Source organism: Pipistrellus hanaki (assembly GCF_964339955.1).
Source record: "Pipistrellus hanaki genome assembly, chromosome: X".
NCBI classification, from domain to species: domain Eukaryota; kingdom Metazoa; phylum Chordata; class Mammalia; order Chiroptera; family Vespertilionidae; genus Pipistrellus; species Pipistrellus hanaki.
Window position 1 is genome coordinate 73,493,752 of NC_140524.1, and position 24,730 is coordinate 73,518,481.

The 24,730-nt window shown below is 44.0% G+C and overlaps 1 pseudogene across 1 annotated transcript; it reads left to right on the plus strand.

Annotated features, from left to right (window-relative positions):
* Positions 1-755: 755 nt before the first annotated feature.
* On the plus strand, positions 756-20,959 carry LOC311614847 (cell division cycle-associated protein 4-like; annotated as a pseudogene). The gene is made up of 3 exons: positions 756-833; positions 17,793-18,581; positions 20,907-20,959. The product of its transcript is annotated as a cell division cycle-associated protein 4-like (transcript).
* Positions 20,960-24,730: the final 3,771 nt, after the last annotated feature.

Below are 24,730 nucleotides of genomic sequence, written 5' to 3' on the forward strand. Positions count from 1 at the left end.
CATTTCTTTCAGAATCAGTGGACCAAATCTCTCATGTTTAGCCTGGGGGGGGGGCTTATTTTCTGGGGGATGCCTTATATTTCACTCAGAAGGAAACCTGTAAGTAGGTCTTATTTTCGGAGGATGTCTTATTTTCGGGGAAACACGGTAGACGTGTCACAGATTGACTGTGACTATAGCAGCAACAGCATTCAGAAGCAGCTGGAATGTTGGTGGGAGACCTGGGTTACATCCACTGGCCTTCAGGTTGGCATTACAGTGACTGACAATCCCAGCATAGGAAAGACGCTGAATGAAGGAGAGTACTCCAGCGTGCAGTGCTTCAGTCACACAGTGAACCTCATTGTCAATGAGGCCATTAAAAGCCAGAGAATGGTGCAGAATTTACTCATTGGTGGGAAGATATGTGAGCAGGTCCTTCATTCACATGTAGCAAAAGAGAAACTGGCAGAACTGCAGGAGTATGAATTTCCACTCCTCCATCTTATTCAGGATGTCCCATCCAAATGGCACATGTTTCATATGCTCGAACGGCTCATTGAGCAAAAAAGAGCAATTAAAGAGATTTCCATCAAGTGTAATTTCAAAGAATTGATCAGTTGCAACCAGTGGGAGGTCCTGAAGTCTGTGTGTCATGCGTTGAAGCCCTTTGACACTGCAATTTGGGAGATGACCGTCCACATGTCCACCCTCAGCTATGTAATCCCCATGATCCACATCCTGAACAGAAAAATCGAGATGCTGTTTAGGAGATCATGAGCATCAATACCATGCTGAAGTCTCTGAAGGAAGCCATGTTGAGCCAACTGTCTGCCACCCTCCATGACCCCCAGGTACATCTTTTTTTTTTTTTTTAATATATTTTATTGACTTTTTACAGAGAAGAAGAGAGAGGGATAGAGAGTTCGAAACATCGATGAGAGAGAATCATCCATCAGCTGCCTTCTGCACACCCCCCACTGGGTATGTGCCCGCAACCAAGGTACATGCCCCTGACTGGAATCGAACCTGGGACCTTTCAGTCTGCAGGCCGACGCTCTATCCATTGAGCCAAACTGGTTTCGGCCCCAGGTACACCTTTGCTACATTGTTTGATCCTCGTTACAAAGCCTCCCTGTTCTCTGAGGAGGAGGCAGAGCAGTATAAGCAGGATTTAATCAGGGAACTAAAAATGCTGAATTCTACATCAGAAGACACTTTGAATAGGTGTGCTCCAGGCTCCCCATCCAGAAACTCTAGTGGGGACGAGAGTCAGTGGTCACTCATGGCCAAGATAAAAAAGAAAAGCCCAAGAGAAATGATGAAGGTTCCTGGGGCCATGGTGCTTTCTTACCTGGAGAAGAAGGTGCTTAAACACAGCTGTGACCCATTTACCTATTGGAACCTAAAGAAGTTTGCCTGGCCAGGACTCTGCCTTGGCCACCAGGTTTTTGGATTGTCCCCCAAGTACTGTCCCTTCAGAAAGGCTTTTCAGCATACCCACTGAGAACAGAAGCTTTGTCCAGTCTAGGCTCATTATGGAACATTTTGAAAAACGTATCTTTTTGAAAGATATACTTTCAGTATTGAAGTCACAATGGAGCCAGGCTAAAGATGTTGTTGCTCATTAGGTACCACCTGTTTGTCACAGGCTATTGGTTGGCAACACCAGTCAGTGCCAAGGAGGACATCAGACCAGGCACTCTCAGGTCCACACTGAGTTTCTCTTGCAATCTTCCCATAACATCAATATGTGCTTTACTCCTAGTCCTTCAAGCCAGATACTGCGGTGCGTTTTTTGTTTTTGTTTTTGTTTTTACAAAACCACTATAAATAGCCTGTCTTGTCAATTATGAAATATGGTGTTTTAATTTATAACTGTAATTTTTTAAAAGATAGGAGTAAGTAATTTGTTTTACTAGAAAGACTGAAGATGTAAACAGTTTTGTTCTGCAGGCTTTTTATTCAAATATGTGAGAAAAACAAATCAGGTACTGTACTTTTGTTAAAAATTGATTTAATTGCAACAAAGCAGCCTTTGTAGCTGTCAAATAAAATGTTGTAATAGGTGGAGTAGAAACCATTCTGACAGAGGTTTTTACCTGCATCTCTAATATATTTGAGAAGTGCAGAAAATATTGTGGAAGATACTGTTCACTACAATAGACATGTTGCATTTGAAGACAAAAATAAACTTAAATGTATCATGGAATGTCAGTTACATAGTGGTTGTAAGAAGAACTTCCCCATGTTCTGTTTTTGTGTTGAGGTTTCACATGGTAAGTTACATTGGAGACATTCTATTTATAGCATACTCCTTGCTGCCTGTTGTCCAACACGTTTACAGCAGTTCTGGTGATTGAACATTCAAGCCTCTGATTTAGTGTCTCTACTTTGAAACTGTAGACTTCAAAATAGTGTTTCTATTTTGAAATGTGTTTAGTGCCCCCCACTTTGATCAAATCATGTAAAATTCTTTTTAGAAGAGGTGATTTATTAACAGGGAAGCACACTGTTACATTATAGTTGTAAGAGTAGCCTTTGGTGTTTAGATTTCATATATATATATATATATATATATATATATATATATATATATATATATATATATATATATGTAATATGGAAGACTCAGCCATCACGGGTATTTTAGAATCCCAGGGACATAAGAATGAAATGTCAGATAGTTCCTTATGTGTACATGCCAGCCATGTTATTTCAGATCTGGTTGGTGGACAAATGGTGGTAATGCAGGTCCGCCCGTCTCTGGTTTGGTCCTGGGCATCCTTCAGCAACCTGCAGCTGCTGTCTACTGGTATATTGAGGCATCGTCAGCATCTTCCATCTCTGAATTGTATCTCTTCTGTCTTCATGGCTGGAGCGCTTCTGTCTATTGCTCTCTGTTACAGAATTCCAGATGGTCTCGGAGTTGTTTTCTGAAAATATACAAACATATTCTCGACCAAAAGTTAATAAAGGGATATTTTCTTTAAATTTGATTTGGGATTCTTTTCCATTCCCCCCTCCAAATGATTTTCCCCTGGCTTGTTTTGTCACCATGTGTGCATTTTCATGGGTATCTTGCTATTAGCGTTTTGAATGAAGGTTAATTTTCTAAAGCACAAATTTTTTAGATGTAAATTATTCTCAGAATATTTTTCCTTACATGATATTCTTCCACTGTCACCCCCTTTTTTTACTTCAAGTAATAGGAAACTTTTGAAAATTTTATACTGTAGTCTTGATAGCTTTTACATCTATCTGGCATTGAAATTGGGACTCAAAAGAACTGTTGGTGCAGAAAGGAACTCAATACAGACTGATTCATTTGCCTCTCAGCATAACCATTATGGCTTGTTGCAGTTTAGGTTCTTACAAGGGTATTTCTTGGATCACATGATCTCACATACACATCTAGAGGAAATAATGAACAACATAAACAGACCCAGAGAAAGAGAACCAGCAATCAGACTCTCAAACCTCAGAGGGAAAGTAAGGGTGGATGGGGGTAAGGGGAAGAGATCAACCAAAAGACTTGTGTGCATACATATGGGCCTAGCCAGTGGCCAAAGACAATTATTTTTTCCAAAAAATTCAAGAGGAAGGAACACTTCCAAGCTCCTTCTGTAAAGCCAGCATCACCCTAATACCAAAAACAGATAAAGACAACACAATGAAAGAGAATTACAGGCCAATATCCCTCATGAACATAGATGCTAAAATCCTCAATAAAATTCTAGCAAATCGGCTCCAGCAGTACATCAGAAATATCATATACATAGACCAAGTAGGATTTATCCCAGAATGCAAAGATGGTACAATATCTGCAAATCAATAAACGTGATACATCACATAAACACATTGAGAGATAAAAATCATAGTCATATCAATTGATGCAAAAAAATCATTTGACAAAATCCAACACCCTGTCTTGATAAAAACTCTAAGAAAAGTGGGAATAGACAGATCACACCTCAACATAAGAAAAGCCATATATAATAAATCTACAGCCAACATCATACTCAATGGGCAAAAACTATAACCATTTCCCCTGAGAACAGGAACAAGACAAGGATGCCCACTTTCACCACTCCTGTTCAACATAATACTCGAAGTACTAGCCTTTGTGATCAAACAAGTGGAAGAAATAAAAGGCATCCAAATTAGAAAAGAAGTAGTAAAACTGTCCTTATTCGCAGATGACATGATACTGTACATAGAAAACCTTAAAGACTCCATCAAAAAATTACTAGACTTAATAAACGAATTCAGCAATGTAGTAGAATACAAAATTAATGCCAGGAATTCTATGGCATTTCTATCCACCAATAATGAACTTACAGAAAGAGAGACTAAAAGAGCAATCCCATTTACCATTGCAAAAAAAAAACAAAAAAAAACACAGGAATAAACTTAACTAAGGAGATAAAAAGCCTATATGCAGAAACTATAAGACAGTGAAAAACGAGACAGAGGAAGGTGTAAATAGATGGGATAACATACCATGTTCATGGACTCATAGAATCAAAATCAGTAAAATGTCCATAGTACCCATAGCAATCTATAGATTCAATGCGCTCCCCATTAAAATAGCAATGGCATATTTTGCAGACCAAGAACGAACTCTCCTAAAATTCATCTGGAAAAAAAAAGACCCTGAATAGCCACAGCAATCCTGAGAAAGAAAAATAAAGTAGGTGGGATCTAAATAAAATATTTCAAGCTGTATTACAAAGCCACTGTTCTCAAAACAGCCTGGTACTGGCACAAGAACAGACATATAGACCAATGGAATAGAATAGAAAACTCAGAAATTGACCCAAGCCACTATGCTCAATTATTATTTGACAAAGCAGGCATGAACATACAATGGAGTTAAGACAGTCTCTTCAATAAATGGTGTCGGGAAAATTGGACAGATACATAAAAAAAATGAAATTAGACCACCAACTTACATCATACACAAGAATAAACTCAAAATGGATAAAGGACTTAATCATAAGATGGGAAACCATAAAAATACTTGAGGAATCCACAGGCAGCAAAATCTCAGACATATGCTGAAGCAATTTCTTCACTGATACTCCTCCCAGGGAAACTAAAGAAAAAATAAACAAATGGGACTACATCAAAATAAAAAGCTTTTGCACAGCAAAAGAAACCATCAACAAAGCAATAAGAAAGCCCACTGCATTGAAGAACATATTTGCCAATATTATCACTGATAAGGGCTTAATCTCCAACATTTACAGGGAACACATACAACTTAACAAAAGGAAGATGAACAACCCAATTTAAAAAAAATGAGCAGTGGATCTAAATAGATACTTTTCAAAAGAAGACAGAAGAAAGGTCAAGAGACATATGAAAACATGCTCAAAGTCACTAATCACCCAAGAGATGCAAATCAAAACGACAATGAGGTACCATATCACATCTGTCAGAATGGCTATCATCAACTAATCAACAAATGACAAGTGCTGGCAAAGATGCAGAGAAAAAGGAACCCTCATGCACTGCTGGTGGGAATGCAGACTGGTGTAGCCACCAGCAGGCATGAGTTTCCTTAAAAAACTAAAACTGGAACTCCCATTTGATCCATTGATCTCACTTCTAAGAATATATTCCAAGAAGCTAGAAACACCAATCAGAAAGGATATATGCACCCCTATCTTCATAGCAGCACAATTTACCATAGCTAAGATTTAGAAACAGCCTAAGTGCCCATCAGCAGATGAGTGGATATAAAAAATTGTGGTACATCTACACAATGGATTACTACACTGCAGTAAAATAGAAGGCATTTTTACCATTTGCAACAGTATGGATGGAACTGGTGAATATTATGCTAAACGAAATAAGTCAGTCAGAGAAAGATAAATATTACATGATCTCACTCATTTATGAAATATAATGAACAACATAAACGGATTAACAAAAATATATCCAGAGACAGAGAAACAGATCAGATCATCAAACCTGAGAGGGAAGGTAAGGAGGGTGAGGGTAAGGGAGAGAGATCAACCAAAGGACTTGTATGCATGCATATAAGCATAACCAATGGACACAGACAATAGGGCGGGGGAAGGTATGAGAGTGGGGGGATGAGGTGGGTAATGGGGGTTTAAGGACACATATGTAACACCTTAATCAATCAATAAATTTTAAAAAAGAGTGGAGAAAACTAAAAAAAAAAATCTGAAAAGGAAAAAAAAGATCATGTTAGAGAAGCTGCATATGAGAGGAATCACATGTTGGAATTATTTAGAGTACAGCTTATGATCCAAGATAGCCTCATTGGAAGACCCTGAACTCACTTTTTATTTTTCCATGAGCACATAGAATTCAAAAACAAAGAACTGAGGTCTTACTGGACAACTTCTACACAACAAACAGAGGGGGGAGAGAGAGAGAGAGAGAAAGAGAGAGAGAGAGAGAGAGAGAGAGAGAGAGAGAGAGAGAGAGAGAGAGAGAGAGAGAGATTGAGAGAGAAGACAAAGACAGTATTGTGGGAACCTCATCCCCAATGTGCAGTCCTACAGACCTACAGTAGGGAAGGATTACTGAAAAGCCTATGCTCAGACTAGGTTGCCCTGGGGCATAGCAAAAACAAACAAGCAAACTATGGTTTAAAGTCACCTGCAATATACAGAAAGAAAATCTATTCACTAACCCTAGAGCATATGCCAAATGAGAGGGGAGCTGTGATAATCCTCTCCAGAGTAAAAAACACAAGAGAGTGCCATTTATTGTGCTCTTCCTTCATATTGATCACATGGGAAGGAGCATAATCCAGGCATTCTATCCCACCAGGAAAAGACTATCCTAGTGTGACCCAAGAAACTGGCCCACAACAGATCCATGGCTTGCTCTAGGACCTCCCTTCACCCCAGCCTGCACCTTCTCTAGACCCAGTTTCAAGCCCTAGAAAGACTTTTCCCTTTGATGTCTCTCAGCCCACACCCATTCCAATTATAGCTCCAGTACCTGACACAGCTTACTCACAGTCTTATCATGGTCTGCTCAAGCTACAGCTTCTAGTCAGCCTGCCAAGGCAGGCCCAGCTTGGTTTGCCCCCCGGAACACACGTGGCTCATGTCCGCTCTACTTATAGCTCACATCACAATGAAACTTATCTCTGGGACTTATTGCAAACCAAGTCTTCTCCAGCTCAAGCTCCAGGCTCTAAAATTGCTTGCCCTTGGGATTCCCCATGGCCTGAGCCTATTCCAACTCCAAACATCTTACCAAGTGGTCTCAGTGAGGCTCGCCTTCAGGGCTCCTTTTGACTCACACCCACTCCAGGCACAGCTCCAGGGCTCAACATAAATTTCCCCTGGAATTAACCACAGCCTGAGCCTGCTCTGAATACAGCTCCAATTATTCTGCCAAGGTGGTCTTGACATGGCTTGTCCCTTTGACTCACTGCTGCTCACACCTGCTTCAGATAAAGCTTCAGAGCCTAGCATGGGATTGATCCTGGGGATTCCCATGCCCTCAGTGAACTCCAACTACAGGTTCAACTTAACTGCCAAATCAGCCTTGGTGTGGTTTTTCCTTGAATTTTCCTGCTGTCTGTGCCTGCTAGAGCTACATGTTCAGCCAGCCTAGAAAGATGGGCTCAGCATAGCTTGCTTCCAGCACTTATTGTGGCCCCTGTCCATTCCAGCTATAGCTCTGGGACTCAAAACAGCTTATCCCCAGGGACTACCCATAGTCTGAGCCTGTTCTAATTAAAGCTTGAAAAGATGACTCCAGTAGGACTTGACTCAGGATACTCCAGTTTCTGAGCCAGCTCTAACTATAGCTCCAGATTACCCACCAAAGAGGCCCCAGCAAAACTTGTCTCCATGGCTTGTACCTGTTCACACTTTAGCTCAAACCAGCATGCCAAGATGGCCCCTGTGTGGCTCATCCTCCAGTCCCTCAGTCCCTCTTCATCCAAGCCCACTATAACATCAGCTTTAGCCCTTCTGCCTAACAGACTTGCACATATAGTCTACAAAGAAAAAGCGCCTACACAGGCCTCTCCTTCAAATCAACAGGAGATTGCTGTTTGGCCTGTTACATAGAAACAAATACAGAGAGAGGGCCAAAACAAGGAGACAGAAATATGTTTCCAATGAAAGAACAGAACAAAACACCATAAAAAGAGCTAAATTAAATGGAAATCAGCAATATACTAGATAGTTTAAAAAATGGTTATAGAGAAGAATCAGAGAGGATCCAAGATGGCTGCTCGGGTATACACCTAGCCGCAGCAGCTCACAACAATTTCAAGGGAATACAACTAAAATGTAGAGTGGACATTGCCCAGAGCTACAGGTAGTCGACTGACTGAAAACTCTACAATAGGAAGGAGGGAGAAAACCAGAAGGAAAATCAGAGGAGCTGAAAAAAAGCCTAAGGTACGGAGACATGCTGCGCGCTCGCACGCACGCGCGCGCGGAGAGGTCGCAGCCGGAGAGGAGGAGAGGGCTGGGTGCTGCCTGGCGTTCCCTAGCAGGAAGGAAATAGAACCCCCAGCCTGGGCTGAACCCCCGAACCGGCAGCGCTGAGCCCCAAGTTATGTGCCAGACCCTGGGGACCCAGGCTCCGGCAGGGGGAGACAATCCCGGGGGACGGCAAAATGCGGGGCCCCCGGAGTCGCGCGCACATGGCGCGCAGAGGACTGAATGTTGACTCTGATGCTGGATTACCCTAGCCGGAAGAAACAAAGCCTCCGGCGGCAGCTCTGAGCCTCAGTCCAGACCGCCCCGAACTCCAGGTCTGGGCCAGTCCCTGGGGACCCAGGCTCGGGCAGGGGGAGACGGAGCTGTGAGGTGGAGTCCTGGGAGCGCGGCGAAAGGCCGAGCCCCCGGAGTCGCGCACACTGTGTGCAGAGGACAGTCTGTTGACTTTGATCCTGGACTCCCCTAGTGGGAGGGAGAAAGAAAGCTCCAGACTGGAGGAACGCCACGAGGAGCAGGAGCCCATGCCGGACACCGGCCAGCCGGGCGCCAGCAAGGAGCCGGGCGACGGGGCCCCCAATGGGGGGGGTGCCCCTGAGCCTTCGACTGCTGAGCGCTGGCAACGGAGCCAAGGACGGGGGCTGCTTCCTGGGCGGCGCCGACCCCGGCAACAGGCTGGAGCAGCGCGGGAGCCCACGGAGAACAAAGGGGTGCCACAGGCCAACCTGCTGAGCTCCCAGGACAAGGAGGAAGAAACCAAAGAAGTTCTCAATGTGAAGAAATCAAGTGAGAGCAAATGATAGTAAAATTACTTAAGAAAGAATACAAAGAAGATCTTGAAAAATCAAAGACTAAGTCAGAACTCAACGCACCAGCCAACATTGCAACATAAATGCGTTTTGTTTTTTTTTAAAAAAAGAAAAAAAAAAAGGAGAAAAAAGGGACAGAATGTTGGAACAGCGGCGACCAGGCCTAGAGTGGCCAGGCACAAGGCAGTGGCAGCTGGGCCCGGAGCAGCAGTGGCCAGGCCCCAGAGCAGCAGCAGCCAGAACAAGAGCATCAACGGCCAGCACTGGAGCAGCCAGACCTGGGGCAGTGGCAGCCAGGCCTGAGGCAGAGGCGGCCAAGCCCAGGGTGGCCAGTCCAGGAACACCCAGACACGGAGTGGCTGGGCCCGGAGAAGCCCGGTCCAGAGCAGCCGGGTTGGGAGCAGCCAGGCCCAGAACAGCAGTAGCCAAGCACGGAGCATCCAGGCTGGGAGCGGCCAGGCTCGGAGCAGCTGGGTCGGGTGCAGCCAGGCCCAGAGCAGCGGCAGCCAGGCTGGGAGCGGCCAGGCCCGGAGCAGCTGGGTCTGGTGTGGCCAGGCCTGGAGCAGCGGCTGCCAGGCTAGGAGCGGCCAGGCCCGGAGCAGCAGCTGCCAGGCTGGGAGCAGCCAGGTCCGGAGCAGCCGGGTCTGGTGTGGCCAGGCCCGGAGCAGCGGCTGCCAGGCGGGAGCGGCCAGGCCCAGAGCAACAGCTGCCAGGCTGGGAGCGGCCAGGCCCGGAGCAGCTGGGTCTGGTGCGGCCAGGCCCGGAGCAGCGACTGCCAGGCTGGGAGCGGCCAGGCCCGGAGCAGCCGGGTCTGGTGCGGCCAGGCCCGGAGCAGCAGCTGCCAGGCTGGGAGCGGCCAGGCCCGGAGCAGCTGGGTCTGGTGCGGCCAGGCCAGGAGCAGCGGCTGCCAGGCTGGGAGCGGCCAGGTCCGGAGCAGCAGCTGCCAGGCTGGGAGCGGCCAGGCCCGGAGCAGCCGGGTCTGGTGCGGCCAGGCCAGGAGCAGTGGCTGCCAGGCTGGGAGCGGCCAGGCCCGGAGCAGCGGCTGCCAGGCTGGGAGCGGCCAGGCCCGGAGCAGCCGGGTCTGGTGCGGCCAGGCCCGGAGCAGTGGCTGCCAGGCTGGGAGTGGCCAGGCCTGGAGAAGCGGCTGCCAGGCTGGGAGTGGCCAGGCCTGGAGAAGCGGCTGCCAGGCTGGGAGCGGCCAGGTCCGGAGCAGCCGGGTCTGGTGTGGCCAGGCCCGGAGCAGCGGCTGCCAGGCGGGAGCGGCCAGGCCCAGAGCAACAGCTGCCAGGCTGGGAGCGGCCAGGCCCGGAGCAGCTGGGTCTGGTGCGGCCAGGCCCGGAGCAGCGACTGCCAGGCTGGGAGCGGCCAGGCCCGGAGCAGCCGGGTCTGGTGCGGCCAGGCCCGGAGCAGCAGCTGCCAGGCTGGGAGCGGCCAGGCCTGGAGCAGCCGGGTCTGGTGCGGCCAGGCCAGGAGCAGCGGCTGCCAGGCTGGGAGCGGCCAGGCCTGGAGCAGCCGGGTCTGGTGCGGCCAGGCCAGGAGCAGCGGCTGCCAGGCTGGGAGCGGCCAGGCCCGGAGCAGCGGCTGCCAGGCTGGGAGCGGCCAGGCCCGGAGCAGCTGGGTCTGGTGCGGCCAGGCCAGGAGCAGTGGCTGCCAGGCTGGGAGCAGCCAGGCCCGGAACAGCGGCTGACAGGCTGGGAGCGGCCAGGCCCGGAGCGGCCGGGACCGGAGCAACCGGTCCCAGAGCAGCCGGGTCGGGTGCGGCCAGGCCTGTAGCAGCAACAGCCAAGTCCAGAGCAACTAGGTCGGGAGCGGCAGTGACCAGACCGGGAGCAGCTGGTTGTGGAACGAACCAGAGCAACAGAGGCCAGGCCCGGAGCAGCCAGGCCCGAAACAGCTTGCTCCTCGCCTGTACCTGCCCACGGCTGCCTCTCAGACATGGCTGGAAACTTTTGCGGGAACTTGAGGGTCTGCTGAATCAAGTGATGAAGGCTTAGATCTGGATGTGTTGAGTTAGTATAGCGCTGGGGTGTTGATCTGTGAGTGCCTTGGGTGGGGCCTGGATGAGGCTGGTTGACCTATTTGAAAATGTCTTTTGTGTGAAGTGTATCATTGGGCATGTGGAGGTATTATTGATATGAGAAAATGCTAAGTAACAGATTTACTATCTGAAAAGGGATTTACTATCGGGGAAAGGGAGGGAGGAAGAGACTGAACATAAACTGTGCACCTATGGATGAGGACAATGGGGGATGGGGAGGGGGCAGAGGGTGGGGTGGGAACCTGGTGGAGGGAGGAAGAAATGAGGAACCTTTGTAATAATATGAACAATAAAGATTGATTTTAAAAAAAAAATAAAAAAAATAAAAAAAAAAAATAAAAAATGGTTATAAAGTTACTCAATAAATTTCAGAGAAAAATAGATTAATTCAATGAGCCATTCAGCAAAGAACAAATGATACCTAATAAATACAATAACTGGAATGAAAAAATATGCTAGAGTGATCAAGAGCAGATTAGATGATTCAGAAGAAAAAGTCACCTAGCTGAAAGACAAGGTAGTAAAAATTACCCAATTGGAACAGCAAAAAGAAAAAAAAAGTATTAAAAAATGAGGATAGTATAAAGAACCTATGTGACAACATCAATCATATCTATACTTGAAACATAGGATCTCTGAAGTATAAAGGAGACCGAAAACCTATTTTAAGAAATGATTGATGAAAATGTCCCTACCAGAAGTGAATAAACATTCAAGACTTTCCATTGCTGAATTAATTTATTAAGTCTAGTAATTACTAGACTTGGACTCAATCTGTCTGGGATCCAATTCTAGTGCAGTGGCTTGAAAGGAATCTGGGACATTCAGGAAGACGTGGTTAGGGGCGATCAGATAGGCAGCCAGGTGAGTGATTAGAGCCAGCAGTCCCAGATTGCAAAAGGGATGTCCAACTGCTGGTTTAGTCCCTAAACCTGCAATCAGACATTCCCATAGGTGTCCTGGATTGGAGAAGGTGCAGGCTGGGCTGAGGGACCACACCCACCTCCATGCACAATTCTCATGCACCAGGCCTCTAGTGCTGCTATAAAAAAGAATCAACTCTTACCATTTGCAACAGCATGGGTGGACCTGAAGGATGCTAAGCAAAAAAAGTCAGTTGGAGAAAGATAAGTATCACATGATTATATTTGTGGAATATAAAGAACAATGACTGATGAACAGAAATAGGTTTAGAGACATAGAATCATCTAACATACCGTTAAACCTCAGAGGGAAGTCAGGGGAGGGGGGCAAGCAAGAGATCAACAAAAGTCTTATACTGTATGATTGGATATAAGCATAACCAAATGGACACCGACAATAGGGGGGTGAGGGCTGTGTTGGGAGGTGGGAGTAGGCTTGGAGAGGTCAATGGGGGGAAAGGAGACATATGTAATACTTTCAACAATAAAGAATTTAAAAAAGAAAAGAAAGCTCCAGACCAATATCTCTGATGAAAACAGAAGCAAAAATCCTGAAGAAAATATGAGCAAATCGAATATAACAGTACATCCAAAATATAATACCTTACAATCAAGTGGGGTATATTCCAGGGACACAAGAATGACTTAACATACAGAAATTGATCTATGTAATAACCATATTAACAAAAGAAAGAATAAAAATTATAAATCTTATCAGTAAATATAGAAAAACATTTGATATGATACAATATCCATTTATGATTAAAATAGTGAATAAAATAGAACTAGAAGGAAACATAATAAAGGCCATCTATGATAAACCCTCAGATAATATCATACTCAATGTTGAAAAACTGAAAGCTTTTCTTCTGAGATTATAAATAAGACAAGGATGTCTACTCATACCACTATTATTCAACATAATGTTGGGAATCCTATACAGAAAAATAAGGCAAGACGGGGGAAAAAAGGCATCCAAATAGGGAAGGAAGAAATAAAACTGTACCTTTTTGCAGATGACATGATTCTATATATAGTACACCCTACAGACTCTGCAAAATAAATAAATAAATAAAAACTATTAGAAACAATAAACAAATACAGTCATGTTGCGGGATACAAAATCAATATGAAAAAAACACATTGCCTTTCTGTATACTAACAACAAAACTTCAGAAAAAGAAATGAAAAAAAATTCCTTTTGCAATTGCAACCAAAAGAATATAATACCTAGGAGTGAACTTAACAAACAATGTGAAAGAACTATGTACTGAAAATTATAAAGCATTATTATAAGAGATTGAAAAAGACACAACAAAATGGAAAAATATCCTGTGCTCATGGATTGGAAGAATCAACATAGTTCAAATGGTCATATTACCCAAAGCAATATGTAAAGTTAATGCAATCACAGTGTCTTTTAAAAAAAATAAATCAAATGAGAAATCATGAGATTTGTATGGAACCACAAAAGACCCCCAGTAACCAAAGTAATCCCAAGAACAAATAATGAAGCTGGAAGTACTATGCTACCTGACTTCAAATTATACTACAGAGCTACAATAATAAAAACAGCATAGTATTGGCAGAGAAACAGACACACAGATCAATGGAACAGAATAGAAAGCCCAGCCATAAAGCCATATGTATATGGACAGATAATTTTCAACAAAGGGGCCAGAAACACACAATGGAGTAAAGATAGTTTCCTCTTTGCTGGGAAAACTTGGAAGTCATATGAAACTGGATTACAGTTTGTCCCCATGTACAAAAATTAATACAAAATGGATCAAAGACTTAACTATAAGACCAGAAACAATAAGTTACATAAAGAAAAAATAGGCACCAAACTTAAAGACCTTGGTCGTAGAGAACATTTTATGAACTTGACCCCAAAGGCAAGAGAAGTAAAGGCAAAAATAAATGAATAGGACTATATCAAACTAAAAAGCTTCTGCACACAAAAGAAATGAACAACAAAGCAGAGAGCCAACCAGATGGGGATATTTGCAAACAGTAGCTCTGACAAAGGTTTAATTTACAAAATATATAAAGAACTCATAAAAATCAACACCTAACAAACAACCCAATCAAAAAGTGGGCAAACCTGAAAATATACCTCTCCAAAGAAGATATGAACAACCAATAGATATATGAAAAGATTTTCAACCTCACTAGCTTAGGGAAATGCAAATAAAAACTACAATAAGATACCACCTTACACCTGTTAGAATGGCCATTATCAATAAGACAAGCAATAACAAGTGTTGGAGAGGTTGTGAAAAAAAAGAAAACCCTTATTTACTGCTGGTGGGAATGCAGCTGGTACAACCACTGTGGAAAGCAGTCTGGTAATTCCTCAAAAATTAAGAATAGAGCAACCATATTAACCAGAAATTCCTCTCCTGAGTATACACCAAAAAAAAAAAACCCAAAAAAACAAAAAAAACCCTAAGATATATGCATCATTATTCATGGTGGCCAAGAATTGGAAACAATTAAAGTATCCTGCGATAGTGGACTGCATAAAGATGTGTACATATACACAATAGAATACTACTTGACCATAAGAAAGAATGAAATAGTGCCATTTGCAAAAACATAAATGGATCTTGAGAATATTATGCTGAGTGAAATAAGTCAGTCAGAAAAAGCTAAGAACCATATGATTTCACTCATACCTGGGATATAAAGCTGAAACTTGTTAACATAAACAGCAGTGTGGTGGTTGACAGAGGAAGAGGTGGCGGGGGAGAAGGAAGTCTAATATATGATGAAAAGAGAAAATTTCACTTTGGGTTGTGGGCACATGGTGGAATATACAGATCTTGTAACTAAGAAACCCACACCTGCAACCTATATGGTCATGTCGACCCATGTCACTCCAATAAATTAATTTTTTTAAAAGACTAGTGGGAAGGATAGACATGCAAAACAGGTTAGTCCCATACATCAATGAGGTAGTTAAGACTCAGAAGGTATATCTTGCCTGCAAGGTCTCCCCTAAGGAGTAAATGTTCCCAGCCCCACACCATGCTCCTCAGCATAGGCCACCATTGCTGGGAAGGTGATTGGCCAAAATTTTCAATTTCTGTGAAAATGGGAAGTCCATCCAGGTGAGACAGAGGGCTGCTGGAATCCCAGGCATTCCTTTTAAAAGGCCTGTGCTCAGACTTACTCATTGATAGATGCACTCACTCTGCATTCCAATACTGAGCTTGAGTGATACCAGTGACATATGGGAAAGAAGAAAACTGTCTGGTTTCATGGAGAGGGTTAGAGGGGAAGCTCTGTCAGCCATTTTGATTCTCTGTTTTGCTCTCCCCCAACAGAGCTGGCAGGGGCTGAAGAGTGTGAATCATTAAACTTGCCCCACCCAGATTATTTCCTGAGAACTACTCCTAGCCAGCTCACACACAACAGCTGCTACTCACAAGTAGCTGGACTCAGCTCATGCTGTGGATTTCCATAAAAACTGTAAAAATTTTCAAACCCCATAATAGCAACTGGCCTCAGTGTTCCCTGTACCACATGCTTAGCAGCCCCCAGTTGGCACTAGTGGCAGACAGCCTCCACTCAGAGCATAGCCTTACCCAAGCACCCCCAAATCTAGCACAGGCAGCTACCAACAGCACATTATTTGTAATTCTCACCAGGTGGCATCAGGGCAGGTTCAGGCAGGGGCTGACCTAGACCTTCTCTAGAGATCCTGCCAAGAGGCTACAGAACCAACATACCCAGTGATTGGCTTCAAACCATACCAGAGGACCACTCAGTTAGCTTCAAAAATGACATACCCATAGGGTGGACTCAGATGACATCAGAGCCATGATCTTGCAAATCCCACTCCATTGCATTAGCCACCACACAACAGCTTGTCCACTGTATTTACCCTTAGTTCTCACAGGCAGTCAGCCTGAGGGTCAATTTTACCCTCTGACGTGCCAAAAGTAATCAAGGCTTAACTACAACAGTAAGACAAATGCAACCCACACAATGGATACCCTTGGAATACCCAGCTTTGATGACCAGGGAGACTGCACCACTGGGCACCATAGGATACCTACTAATTAAGACTGCTCTACCAAGAGTGGGAGATATAGCAGATCTATCTGATATATAGAAACAAACACAGGGAGGCAGACAAATGAGGAGACAAAGAAGCATGTCCTAATTGAAAGAACAGGACAAACTTCAGAAAAAGAACAAAAGAAAATGAAGGCAAGCAATCTATCAGATGCGGAGTTCAAAATACTGGTTAAAAGGATGTGCAAAGACCTTACTGGAAGAATAGATTAACTCAGGAAGAACTTCAATAAAGAGCTAGTAAACATAAAAAAACGGCATAGAGCCGAAACCGGTTTGGCTCAGTGGTAGAGCGTTGGTCTGCGGACTGAAAGGTCCCAGGTTCAATTCCGGTCAAGGGCATGTACCTTGGTTGCAGGCACATCCCCGGTAGGGGGTGTGCAAGAGGCAGCTGGTCGATGTTTCTCTCTCGTCGACGTTTCTAGCTCTCTATCACTCTCTCCTACTCTCTGTAAAAAATCAATAAAATATATATTTTTTAAAAGGGCATAGAAACCATTAAAAAGAACCAGTCAGAACTGAAGAATAGATGAATTGAAATAAAGAATACATTAGAATCAATAGATTAGATGAAGCAGAGAATCAAATCGGCTATTTGAAAGACAAGGTAGTGGAAAACACACAATCGGAAGAGAAAAAAATATTTTTTTAAAAAATGAGGATAGTTTAAGGAACCTCTGAGATCTCAATAATAACACTATTGGCATCATAGGGTTACCAGAAAGAGAAGAGAGGCATGATGTTGAAAACATATTTGAAGAAATAATGACTGGAAACTTCCCTAACCTGACAAAGAAAATACACATAAGAAGCTTGGCCGGCCATGGCTTCGTGGTTGAGCATTGATCCATGAATCAGGAGGTCATGGTTTAATTCTGGTGGGAGCATATTCTGGAGTTGTGGGCTCTGATTCCCAGTGTGGGGAGTGCAGCAGGAAGCTTATCAATGATTCTTTCTCATCATTAATGTTTCTGTGTCTCTCTCCCTCTCTCTTCCTCTCTGAAACCAATAAAAATATTTTAAAAAGAAAATAGACATACAAGTCCAGGAAGCTCAAAAAATCTAAAAGCAAGGCTATACCATTCAGAAACAGAGAGATTAAAAAAACCTTACCATACAAGATAAAGCTGAAGGTGTTCATTACCACCATACCAGTATTACAAGAAATGTTAAAGTGACTTCTTGCCCTGGCTGGTTTTGCTCAGTGGATAGAGCGTCAGCGTGCAGACTTAAGGGCCCCAGGTTTGATTCCAGTCAAGGGCACATGCATGGGTTGGTGGCTCAATCCCCAGTAAGGGACATTCAGGAGATAGCCTATCAATAATTCTCTCTCCTCATTGATGTTTCTATTTCTCTCTCCCTCTCCCTCTCTGAAATCAATAAAAATATATTTTTAAAAAGTGACTTCTTGATAAGGAAGAGGAAGAAGAAGAGGAGTAGGAGGAGATGGAGAAAGAATGAAATGATGTTTGCCTGAGGGTTAAAGAGAAAGTGTTGCCACAGCTAGGAGGACACTGAGGGTGTCCTGGCCACGCGCTCTTACTGCCTGCAGCAGCAGTGGCTCCTGGATGTCCCTGGACAAGCTGCAGCTGTGCCACGTGCTGGCTGAACCCACTCTCTGCCCCTCGGTCCTCATAACCAACACTGTCCAGCAGATTCAAGAAATGATGACCCAGGATGGGACTTGGCAGGTGCTGGCATCTGTCCCAGAGTGCGGGGCGGGTGCCTCTGATCTGCCTCATTTTCATCAAACAGCATGGGAGCAGCAGGGGGAGTTCCCTTCTGATTCAGCCAGTGGTTCTGAACCAGACCTGATCTCCAAATTGTCCATTGCCCCATGTGTGCAGAGATGTGTTTGGGAAGTAGACAGCCCTCAAGGAAATAGGGGAAGGTTTCAGAAATTGCTGATCAAATATTCGAAACACTAGTGAGTAAAGCCCCCAGCTCAGTGGAAGAGTTATTTGTGGACATTGACAGTCCCTACCACAACTTGGACTCCATGATGATAAGCATTGTGAGCAGCAAGTCAGTCCCTGGAGACGGGTTTGAGACCTTGGGCTCCGCGGGCATTCTACCCCTGGCTCCAGCTGCAAGTGGGTCCTGGAAGAGCTGGACCAGGTGGTGGAGATCCTGGTGGAGACCAATCTGCCTCGCCCTGTCAGACCACAAACACCCCCAAAGCACCATCTGACCATGGTGTCAGCCCTGCTTTGTGATTACAGGGAAGTCCAGGAACAGCACCCAGTCCACCCACTGCTTGCCCTCCTTCCCCCAGGGACTGGGCAGTTTCCTACAGGTTGGTTGCCCAGGCCTGCCTCAGATGCCACGAGCCCTGGATTCTCATCTATTCTGAGTCCCAACACAGCTCCGTGGAGGATGTGACCAGCTGCATCAGCCTCGTTTAACTTTAAATAGGTGCATTTTTAAAAATTAAGCTTTATAAGTCTGGGGAAACATTTTCACTTAAAATATATTTTGTAAACTTTTTATATTTTTATCTCTAGATTTTTTCAGCTACTTTCTTAAAAATATATATATTTTTATAAACATCTTCTACTGCTAATTAGAAACTTTTATGACCTGCACACTGGCAGTTGGCGTGTTTAACTTTTTAAGATTTGTTCTTCCTTACCAGTGTCACTTCCCAAGTCAGCAGTGCGAGCACATCTCTACTTCTCTCTGTAAATTTACATGAAACTGCCTCCATTTGCAGCCACGATTAGATGTCATCTTTTTTTATACCCAAATAATATTCCATTGTTTATACACTGAGTGGCCAGATTATTATTATCTTACCATTTGCAACAACATGGATGGGCCTAGAAAGTATAAAGCTAAGTGCAGTAAGTCAGACAGAGAAAGACAAATACCATATGGTTTTACTTAGATATGGAACATAAATAACAAAATCATAAACAAATTTATAGATAACCAACAGAGGATAGCCAGGGGGAATGGGTGTGGGGGCTGAGTGAAAACAATTATTAAGAAATACAAATCAGCAGTTACCAAATAATCACGGATATGTAAAATACAACATAGGAAATATAGTAACCAATATTGTAATAACTATGTATGGTGTCAGGGGAGTACTAGGCTTATTAGAGGATCACATTATCCTAATATATAAAAACCCTGGGTTGTAACAACCAGTAACACTGGAAGCTGACCAACAGGAAGTCAATGCTGGTCTCACCCCTAAGCAAGCAATTAGGGGTAATCAGGCAGGCAGGCAGGCAGAGTGGTTAGGGGTGATCAGGTAGGCAGACCAGTGGTTAGTGGTGATCAGGTAGGTTGACAACCCTTCCCTGGGCTGGCCTTGCCCCCAAGCAAGCAGTTAAGGGCAATCAGGCAGGCAGAGTGGTTAGGGTTGATCAGATAGGCAGAGTAGCAGTTAGGGGTGATCAAGCTGGATCTGCCCCCAAGTAAGCGGTGAGGGACAATCAGGTAGGCAGGCAGGCAGAGTGGTAAGGAATCAGGTAGGCAGACCAGAGGTAAGGAGTGATCAGATAGGTAGGCAAGTGGTTAGGGGTGATCAGGTAGGGAGACAGCCCCTTGCAGGGCTGGCTCCACCCCCAGCAAAGAAAGAGGGAGGCCTAGGCCAGCCAAGCCATTGCACCCCAGCCTGTTGCCTGCAGAGGGAGGCCACCAATAGCAGGGGCGGGGCAGTGCTGCACAGATGGCAAGCAGTGGCAGCAGTGAGGATGGGGCCAGCTGCCTGCAGCCAGGGGAAAGAAAGCCCCAATGGGCCCTGGTTCAGGCTAGGCCTACGGACCCTACCCGAGGGGTCCCAGATTGTGAGAGGGTTCAGGCTGGGCTGAGGGGACCCCCCCCCCTCCAAGTGCATGGATTTTTGAGCACTGAGCCTCTAGTATGTTATATAAATGCCTAACCACTATACTGTATACTTGAAAGTAATATACTATTAAATGTAAATTATATTTGAAAAATAAAGAAAAAAATTTTAAACAAAGAAATAAGAAATATCTCAAATGAACAATCTAACAGTTCACCTTATAGAACTAGAAAAAGTTTCAAAATGGTGGCAGATTAAGTGGAAACTATACTGACATTCACCCAAAAGGAAACAAATTACCAGTATAACTAAAAAACAGAAAAACCATCCTGAATAATCAACTGAAGACTAGATGGATTGAACCCTAATAACCAAAGATTTAAAATGGAGATAGCATAGAGACTGGTAGGAAGGATAGAGACACGAAAGGGCTGGCTGGGCTCCCACAGAGAGCAGCAGACGTTTCAGAGGGATATCTCAACTATGGGGTAATCTCACTAGGAACTCTAGGATCTATACACAAAGCTGGGCTCCCCAGCAAAGAGCACCAAAACTAAGAAAGGTGTCTATATAACATCTGGTTGTGAAAAGCAGTGGGGTTGCTGTCTGCCAGGGAGAGAAGGCTAGAGAGGCAAGCACCCTTTAAAGTGCCAATATACAAAATTTCATGTGCATCCACTCACCTTGGTTTCTGACACAGGGAGGGCAGAGTGCACTAGAACTGTGTGAGGAGAATCCAGGTTTGGGGGCTCTGGGATTAGAGCTCAGAAGGCAGCTGACCAGGTTTTTGTGCTGCCTTCTTGAGATACCCCTCAAACTTCACAGGATATCTTTCTCAGCAGACCATTACCATCCAGGCAGCTTTTGACAGGATCTGAAGCAATTGTCCCACCCTGTTGGAAAATCAGTCATCTCACCCTGTGTAGTCTGTGCCTTGTGGTCTACAGCTTGAGACACATGTGGATTCTGAGAATAACAATCAGACTACAGGTAGAGATGGATATCTGCAGGTTTTGAGTCTTTTTATGATCTCATTTTGGATATGGGGCTAAGAAAAGCAGACCTTGGTGCACATCTTGGTCTTTCCCAAAGCCACAGCAGAGGAATCCACAAGTTTTGGATTGCTGAGAGCTCCAAACAGTACTCAGGGCCACTCACAAATGTCTGAAATTGTCCTGCACCAGAGACTGGGAATTGTAGCAGATCTGCCTAATACATAGGCACAAACTCAAGCAGACAACCAAAATGGGGAGAAAAAAAAGAAAAAGCCCAAGCCCTAGCCAGTTTGGCTCAGTGAATAGACTGTCAGCTTGTGAACTGAAGGGTCCTGGGTTTGATTACAGTAAAGGACATGTATCTTGGTTGTAGGCTTGATTCTCAGACATGGTTGGGCATGTTTAGGAGGCAACCAATCGATGTGTCTGTCTTACATTGATGCTTCTCTCTGTGTATCTCTCCCCTTCCCTTTCACACTCTCTAAAAATCAATTTTAAAATATCCTCAGGTGAGGATTAACAACAACAACAAATGAAAGAACAAGAGAATTCTCCAGAAGAACAGCTAAATTAAATGGATATAAGAAATTTATCATATATAGAGATCAGAATAATGATTACAAGGATGGTGAACAGCATGAGAAAAGATACAGAAACTATAAAAAAATCACCAGTAGGAAATGAAAAATGACATAGCACTAGTAAAGAAAACATTGGAATGCAGACTGGAGCCACTTTATGGAAAACAGTATGGAGTTTCCTCAAAAAATTAAATATGGAATTGCTATTTGAACCTGTGATCCCATTTCTAAGAATATATCCTAAGAAAATCAAAACACAATTCATAAAGAATGTGTGGTGTTTCTCCTTTTTCCGCATCCTGCATGGAAAAACGATAGGTTCCTGAGGGGAGGAGCTGGGGATTGAGAAATTAGAGAAAGAAAGAGACAAGAGGCAGAAATAGATTCATAAAGCTGGGAGCTAGGTGGGTGCCATCTCTCTGATGGAGAGACAGTCACACTCACCATAGACAACACAGCATATTTATTGGCTTCCAAAGGGGAGTTTAAGGTCAAAAGGAGTTTCGGGTGTGCCCAGATCCTATTCATCAAAATCTGGGTAAGCTCCTTATTTTTTGGTACAAGATTTAGCATATCAAGACCTGGGTGAGTCAAGGTCCTATTTGTTCATCATTCCAAGCACATGGATTAAGAAATCAGTACTGATAACAGGATTCTGCCAGTGCCCTTGGGCTCAGCTGATAAGAATTAAAAGAATGTCCATGTGCCTTCTCAGGCGGCTCTCTACAAGAATGTACAATATGAACCCCTATGTTCATAGCAGCACAATTTACAATAGCTAAGATCTGGAAACAACCCAAGTGCCCATCAGTAGATGAGTGGATAAAAAAGCTGTGGTACATTTACACCATAGAATACTATGCAGCAGTAAAAAAAAAAAAAAATATATATATATATGGATCCCTATCAGACAGCATGGAAGGAGCAGGAGAGTATTACACTAAGTGAAATAAGCCAGTCAGAAAAAGACAAGATCACATGCTCTCAGTCATATGTGGAATCAAATGAAAAAATAAACTGATGAAAAAAATAGATCCAGAGACATAGAAGCATAGAACATACTGCAGAATCTCAGAGAAAAGGCAGGGGAGGGTGGGTGGATGGAAAGAAATCAACCAAAGAACTTGCATGGATATATTCATAACCCATGGACACAGACAATAGGGTGGTGAAGGCTGGGGGTTGGGGATGAGGATAGGCTAGAAGAGATCAATAAGGAAAAAAAGACATATATATTACTTTCAAAAATAAAGATTTAATATTTATAAAGAGAACATATTGGAAAGAATACACAGCGGATTATGGGAAGCAAAGGACCAGAACAGTGAATTAGAAGACACAGTAGAAAAATTTGACTCAATCAGAGAACCAAACGGGGAAAATAATTTAAAACCAGGAGTATAGCTTAAGAGAAGTGTGGGAAAACATGAAAATTAACAATATTCTCATCATAGGAGTGCCAAAAGATGAAGGGAGCAAGGGATAGAGAACCTGTTTGAAGAAATAATGGCAGAAAACTTCCCTAACATGGTAAAGAAAAAGTCACATAAGTCCAGGAGGCACTGAGAATCTCAAACAAGAAGAACCCAAACAGGTCCATGCCCAGATATATCATAATTAAAATGCCAAAAATTAAAAGACAAAGAGAAATTCTTAAAGGCAGCAAGAGAAAAACAATTTACCTACAAAGGAGCTCCCATAAGTCTGTCAGTTGATTTTTTTTTTTTAACAGACGTTCTATAGGCCAGAGAGAGTGGCATGAAGTATTAAAGGTAATGAAAAGCAAGGATCTGAAGTTAAAACTACTATAGCTAGCGTGGCTATCATTCAAAATAAATGGTGAAATAAAGAGCTTCCTACCCAAAAAACTGCTAAAGGAGTTGGTCACCACAAAAACAGCATTGCAATAAGTGTTAAAGGGACTGCTGTAATAATAAGAAAAAAATATAGAGTGAAACATACACATAAAACATAAAAATGGCAATAATTGAGTGTCTATCAATTATAACCTTAAATATAAATGAGTGAAATGTTCCAATCAAAAGACATAGTGTAGCTGAATGGATAATAAAACATGACCAGTACAATGCTATCTACAAGGCACTCACCTCAGAACAAAAGACTCACACAGGATGAGAATGAAGGGATAGAAAAAAATTTCCATGCAAATGGACATAAAAAAAGATGGGGTAGCAATATTCATATCTGGCAAAATAGACTTCAAAATAAAAGCCATCAGAAGAAACAATAATTGTCACTATATAATACTAAAAAGATTGACCCAACCAGAGGATATAACCCTGATAAAAATATATGCATTCATACTAGAGGCTAGTGAACAAATTTGTGTACTGAGGGGGAGGGGATGGAGAAGGCAGGGAGTCCCTCAGCTCAGCCTGCACCCTCTGCAATCTGGGACCTGTTGGGGGATGTCCACCAACTGCCTCTCACAATCCAAGACTGCTGGATCCTAACCTCTTGCCTGCCTGCCTGCCTGCCTGAGCACCCCTAATTGTTCCCCTACTGGCCTGATTGGCCCTGCTTCCCTGCTGACCTAATCACTCCAAACCACCTCTGCCTCACCTCGCACCTGGGACCCAGGATTCCCTCCTCTGGTTGGTTGCAGGCACCCAGGACATGGGCTTCCATATATCTCTCTCTATATATATATACTAGAGGCCTGGTGTATGAAATTCATGCAGAAGGGGGTTGTACCCCACCAGTAGGTGAGGGGATCCCAGGATCCCAAGGTAGTGCTGGGTGTGGAGGTCACGGGGGCATAGGCTACCAAGGAGACAGAACTGAACCTCACATCACCCTGCTTGGCCTCAGAGGATGGCTGGTTAGCCAGAGAATGGTAAGATTCCTCAGGGAAGGAACAAACTAAGACAGGCACAGTCGCAGAGGGGCCATCAGGAGAGAACTTGGGGGTCAACAGAGGTGGGGCACAGACCCTCACACCCCCAACTTTGCAGGGGCCTGAACCCTCACCCCTTCTGAGGGAAGTCTCCTGTCCCCATGGCTGCTTAACTTCCCATGCCCAGCTCAAATTGGGACCCAGGTAACAGACAGA